Raw genomic sequence first — 6635 nt, 5'->3', positions numbered from 1 at the left:
GTAGCGCCGGTCGTGTGCGAGCTGGACGCGGACATGAGCGGGCGTTGCGTACTGAGCCCGCTCCACTCCAGTGTCCCGTCGGACTTCAGTACATTCTGTCTGCTGTCCGTGACCAGTTGATCTATTGGGCCCACACATCACCCTCCTCTGGTCATCCGGGGATCGATCGCACGGTGCGCTGTCTGTCTGGGAGGTACTGGTGGCCCACCTTGGCTCGGGACGTGAGGGTTTATGTTTCCTCCTGCTCGGTGTGCGCCCATGTAAGGCTCCTAGCCACCTGCCCAGAGGTAAGCTACATCCCTTACCCGTTCCACAATGGCCTTGGTCACACCCGTCGGTTGATTTTCTAACGGATCTTCCTCCCTCACAGGGGAACACCACGATCTTGGTCATTGTGGGTCGTTTCTCTAAGTCCTGTCGTCTCCTCCCTCTGCCCGGTCTCTCTAAGGCCCTACAAACTGCGGAGGCCCTGTTTACACATGTCTTCCGGCACTACGGGGTGCCTGAGGATATAGTGTCTGATCGGGGTCCCCAGTTCACTTCGAGAGTCTGGAGGGCGTTCATGAAACTTTTGGGGGTCTCAATTAGCCTTACCTCGGGTTTCCACTCCGAGAGTAATGGGCAGGTGGAGAGAGTGAACCAGGATGTGGGCAGGTTTCTGCGATCCTATTGCCAGGACCGGCCTGGGGAGTGGGCGGCGTTCGTGCCCTGGGCAGAGATGGAGCAGAACTCGCTCCGCCACTACTCCACTAACCTCTCCCCCTTTCAGTGTGTATTGGGGTACCAGCCGGTTCTGGCACCGTGGCATCAGAGTCAGACCGAGGCTCCTGCGGTGGTCGAGTGGTTCAGACGCGCGGAGGAGACCTGGGAAGCTGCCCATGGTCACCGCCAGCAGGCCGTGCTGCGCCAAAAGACCAGCGCGGACCGTCACCGCAGTGAGGCCCCAGTGTTCGCACCAGGGGACAGGGTCTGGCTCTTGACCCGAAACCTGCCCCTCTGCTTGCTCTGCCGGAAGCTGGGCCCGCGGTTTGTGGGGCCGTTCAAAGTCCTGTGGAGAGTGAACGAGGTATGTTACAGGTTACAGCTTCCCCCCAATTACCATATTAAACCCTCGTTCCCATGTGTCTCTCCTCAGGCCGGTGGTGGCTGGTCCGCTCCAGGAGTCTTAAGGTACGGGAGGTTCCTCCGCCCCCTCTGGACAACGAGGGGGCCCCGGCGTACTCCGTCCGTTCCGCCCTGGATTCAAGGCGTCGGGCGGGGGCCTTCAGTACCTCGTGGAGTGGGAGGGGTACGGTCCGAAGGAGAGGTGCTGGGTTCTGGTGGCTGATGTAATAGACCCTGAACTACTGCGTGAGTTCCACCGTTGCCGGCCGGATCGCCCTGCACCTCGCCTTCCGAGTCCGTCCCCGAGGCCGGTGTCGACGCACTGCCGGAGCCACGCGTCGGGGGGGAGGGGGGGGGGGGGTGATTCAAGTCGGCTCCACTCCTTGTTTGGGCGGCATACGGCGGTCGACGTCACCGGCTTTCTAGCCATCGCTGCTCCATTTTTCATGTATTCACTTGTTTTGTGTCTTGTACCCTGCACACCTGGTTTTCATTCCCCAATCAATCCATACGTATCTATTCCTCTGTTCCCCATCATGTCTTTGTGTAAGATTGTCTGTGTTACGTGTATTTTGGAATTGTGGATATTGTTACGCGCATTACTTTTTGTCTATGTTCCGTGTTTGGGCACATTTTATGTTACTTTGTGCTGTCATTTTGGACTGGAATAAAAAGTGTGACTGTTCACTACACTCTGCTCTCCTGCACCTGACTTCGCCTCCAATACACACTCCTAACATGATACCCCATAATGACAAAGTGAAAACAGTAAAAAAACAAAACATTTTAGCAAATGTATTACAAATAAAAAACAGAAATACCTTAATTACATAAGTATTCAGACCCTTTGTTATGAGACTCTAAATTGAGCTACAGTGCATCCTGTTTCCATTGATCATCCTTGAGAGGTTTCTACAACTTGATTGGAGTCCACCTGTGGAAAATTCAATTGATTGGACATGATTTGGAAAGGCACACACCTGTCTAAATCAAATCAAATGTATTTGTCAAATACACATGGTTAGCAGATGTTAATGCGAGTGTAGCGAAATGCTTGTGCTTCTAGTTCCGACAATGCAGTAATAACCAACAAGTAATCTAGCTAACAATTCCAAAACTACTACCTTATACACACAAGTGTAAAGGGATAAAGAATATGTACAGTGCCTTGCGAAAGTATTCGGCCCCCTTGAACTTTGCGACCTTTTGCCACATTTCAGGCTTCAAACCTAAAGATATAAAACTGTATTTTTTTTGTGAAGAATCAACAACAAGTGGGACACAATCATGAAGTGGAACGACATTTATTGGATATTTCAAACTTTTTTAACAAATCAAAAACTGAAAAATTGGGTGTGCAAAATTATTCAGCCCCCTTAAGTTAATACTTTGTAGCGCCACCTTTTGCTGCGATTACAGCTGTAAGTCGCTTAGGGTATGTCTCTATCAGTTTTGCACATCGAGAGACTGACATTTTTTCCCATTCCTCCTTGCAAAACAGCTCGAGCTCAGTGAGGTTGGATGGAGAGCATTTGTGAACAGCAGTTTTCAGTTCTTTCCACAGATTCTCGATTGGATTCGGGTCTGGACTTTGACTTGGCCATTCTAACACCTGGATATCTTTATTTTTGAACCATTCCATTGTAGATTTTGCTTTATGTTTTGGATCATTGTCTTGTTGGAAGACAAATCTCCGTCCCAGTCTCAGGTCTTTTGCAGACTCCATCAGGTTTTCTTCCAGAATGGTCCTGTATTTGGCTCCATCCATCTTCCCATCAATTCTAACCATCTTCCCTGTCCCTGCTGAAGAAAAGCAGGCCCAAACCATGATGCTGCCACCACCATGTTTGACAGTGGGGATGGTGTGTTCAGCTGTGTTGCTTTTACGCCAAACATAACGTTTTGCATTGTTGCCAAAAGGTTCAATTTTGGTTTCATCTGACCAGAGCACCTTCTTCCACATGTTTGGTGTGTCTCCCAGGTGGCTTGTGGCAAACTTTAAACTTTAAACACTTTTTATGGATATCTTTAAGAAATGGCTTTCTTCTTGCCACTCTTCCACAAAGGCCAGATTTGTGCAATATACGACTGATTGTTGTCCTATGGACAGAGTCTCCCACCTCAGCTGTAGATCTCTGCAGTTCATCCAGAGTGATCATGGGCCTCTTGGCTGCATCTCTGATCAGTCTTCTCCTTGTATGAGCTGAAAGTTTAGAGGGACGGCCAGGTCTTGGTAGATTTGCAGTGGTCTGATACTCCTTCCATTTCAATATTATCGCTTGCACAGTGCTCCTTGGGATGTTTAAAGCTTGGGAAATCTTTTTGTATCCAAATCCGGCTTTAAACTTCTTCACAACAGTATCTCGGACCTGCCTGGTGTGTTCCTTGTTCTTCATGATGCTCTCTGCGCTTTTAACGGACCTCTGAGACTATCACAGTGCAGGTGCATTTATACGGAGACTTGATTACACACAGGTGGATTGTATTTATCATCATTAGTCATTTAGGTCAACATTGGATCATTCAGAGATCCTCACTGAACTTCTGCAGAGAGTTTGCTGCACTGAAAGTAAAGGGGCTGAATAATTTTGCACGCCCAATTTTTCAGTTTTTGATTTGTTAAAAAAGTTTGAAATATCCAATAAATGTCGTTCCACTTCATGATTGTGTCCCACTTGTTGTTGATTCTTCACAAAAAAATACAGTTTTATATCTTTATGTTTGAAGCCTGAAATGTGGCAAAAGGTCGCAAAGTTCAAGGTGGCCGAATACTTTCGCAAGGCACTGTATTTCCATCAATTCCCATTATTAAAGTGGCTGGAGTTGAGTCAGTGTGTTGGCAGCAGCCACTCAGTGTTAGTGGTGGCTGTTTAACAGTCTGATGGCCTTGAGATAGAAGCTGTTTTTCAGTCTCTCGGTCCCTGCTTTGATGCACCTGTACTGACCTCGCCTTCTGGACAATAGCGGGGTGAACAGGCAGTGGCTCGGGTGGTTGTTGTCCTTGATGATCTTTATGGCCTTCCTGTGACATCGGGTGGTGTAGGTGTCCTGGAGGGTAGGTAGTTTGCCCCCGGTGATGCGTTGTGCAGACCTCACTACCCTCTGGAGAGCCTTACAGTTGTGGGCGGAGCAGTTGCCGTACCAGGCGGTGATACAGCCCGACAGGATGCTCTCGATTGTGCATCTGTAGAAGTTTGTGAGTGCTTTTGGTGACAAGCCCAATTTCTTCAGCCTCCTGAGGTTGAAGAGGCGCTGCTGCGCCTTCTTCACGACGCTGTCTTTGTGGGTGGACCAATTCAGTCTGTTCGTGATGTGTACGCCGAGGAACTTAACTTACTACCCTCTCCACTACTGTCCCGTCGTTGTGGATAGGGGGGTGCTCCCTCTGCTGTTTCCTGAAGTCCACAATCATCTCCTTTGTTTTGTTGACGTTGAGTGTGAGGTTATTGTCCTGACACCACACTCCGAGGGCCCTCACCTCCTCCCTGTAGGCTGTCTCGTCATTGTTGGTAATCAAGCCTACCACTGTAGTGTCGTCCGCAAACTTGATGATTGAGTTGGAGGCGTGCATGGCCACGCAATCGTGGGTGAACAGGGAGTACAGGAGAGGGCTCAGAATGCACCCTTGTGGGGCCCCAGTGTTGAGGATCAGCGGGGTGGAGATGTTGTTACCTACCCTCACCACCTGGGGGCGGCCCGTCAGGAAGTCCAGTACCCAGTTGCACAGGGTGGGGTCGAGACCCAGGGTCTCGAGCTTGATGACGAGTTTGGAGGGTACTATGGTGTTTAATGCTGAGCTGTAGTCGATGAACAGCATTTTCACATAGGTATTCCTCTTGTCCAGATTGGTTAGGGCAGTGTGCAGTGTGGTTGAGATTGCGTCGTCTGTGGACCTATTTGGGCGGTAAGCAAATTGGAATAGGTTTAGGGTGTCAGGTAGGGTGGAGGTGATATGGTCCTTGACTAGTCTCTCAAAGCACTTCATGATGACGGTAGTCGTTTCGCTCAGTTACCTTAGCTTTCTTGGGAACAGGGACAATGGTGGCCCTCTTGAAGCATGTGGGATAAAGATTGATTGAATATGTCCGTAAACACACCAGCCAGCTGGTCTGCGCATGCTCTGAGGACGCGGCTCGGGATGCCGTCTGGGCCTGCAGCCTTGCGATGGTTAACACGTTTAAATGTTTTACTCACGTCAGCTGCAGTGAAGGAGAGTCCGCAGGTTTTGGTTGCGGGCCGTGTCAGTGGCACTGTATTGTCCTCAAAGCGGGCAAAAAAGTTATTTAGTCTGTCTGGGAGCAAGACATCCTGGTCCGTGACGGGGCTGGTTTTCTTTTTGTAATCCGTGATTGACTGTAGACCCTGCCACATACCTCTGAGCCGTTGAATTGTGACTCTACTTTGTCTCTATACTAACGCTTAGCTACTGACCTCTATATAAGGTCCCACAGTTGACAGTGCCACAGTTGACAGTGCATGTCAGAGCAAAATCCAAGCCATGAGGTCGAAGCAATTGTCCGTAGAGCACCGAGACAGGATTGTGTCGAGGCACAGATCTCGGGAAGCCCAGCCAAACTGAGCAATCAGGGGAGAAGGGACTTGGTCAGGGAGGTGACCAAGAACCCAATGTTCAATCTGACAGAGCTCCAGAGTTCCTCTGTGCCGATGGGAGAACCTTCCAGAAGGACAACCATCTACGCAACACTCCACCTATCAGGCCTTTATGGTGGAGTGTACAGACAGAAGCCACTCCTTAGTAAAAGGCACATGACAGCCCGTTTGGAGTTTGGCAAAAGGCACCTAAAGGACTCTCAGACCATGAGAAACAAGATTCTCTGGTCTGATGAAACTGTAAGGTTCTGCTTTTCTTTTCTTAGTCAACCTTGTGTACTTTTTCTTTGTGTTCTTGAACACTGTTAAGAATGAGAATTGTTCCCCAGATCAGACTAAAGTAAATAGGTAATACAATCTCCTGAAGACAAGATTACATACATTTGCGCCTACACCCTAACCAAATACGTTGTCTATGTGTTGTCCCCCCTTTAGAAACAAACTTACACTTTTGGGTTCACAATCTGTTTGACAAAAAAAAAAAAAACTCAAATCAGGTTTCAAATCAGGTCACCGTACTGTATCAAACGTCCCCTGCTAAAACATTCTGTAGGTCTGACTGCTGCCCTTTCCGTTGTCACAGCCTACATGCCAATCACCAAACGAGGGGACTAGTGCAAAGTGTGGATTAAATCGACTTTAGTACATGCAGTCAATAGGCTGCATTCTACAATAGGGATGAGAGTAATAGCAACCTAATTGTGTTAACAACATTGTACATAAAACAGCGCTAACGTGCTGCTCTTTGTACAGTTTTATACACTCAGCAGAGAACGTTCTCTCTCCATTCAACTCAAAACTAATCCTAAGGGGCGTTTCTTTAAAACATGCATCCAATCTCCTTGATCCCTTACATATCTAGACCAATCATGTGCTTCAATTGGTCGCGGTTCTCAGTGCTGTGGCAAGACAGGACAATG

Source organism: Oncorhynchus mykiss, chromosome 22 (assembly GCF_057628025.1).
Source record: "Oncorhynchus mykiss isolate SJ-2025 chromosome 22, ASM5762802v1, whole genome shotgun sequence".
In the NCBI taxonomy this organism is placed as follows: Eukaryota; Metazoa; Chordata; class Actinopteri; order Salmoniformes; family Salmonidae; genus Oncorhynchus; species Oncorhynchus mykiss.
The sequence above is the reverse complement of the archived record's forward strand: the minus strand, read 5'-3'. Positions refer to the sequence as shown.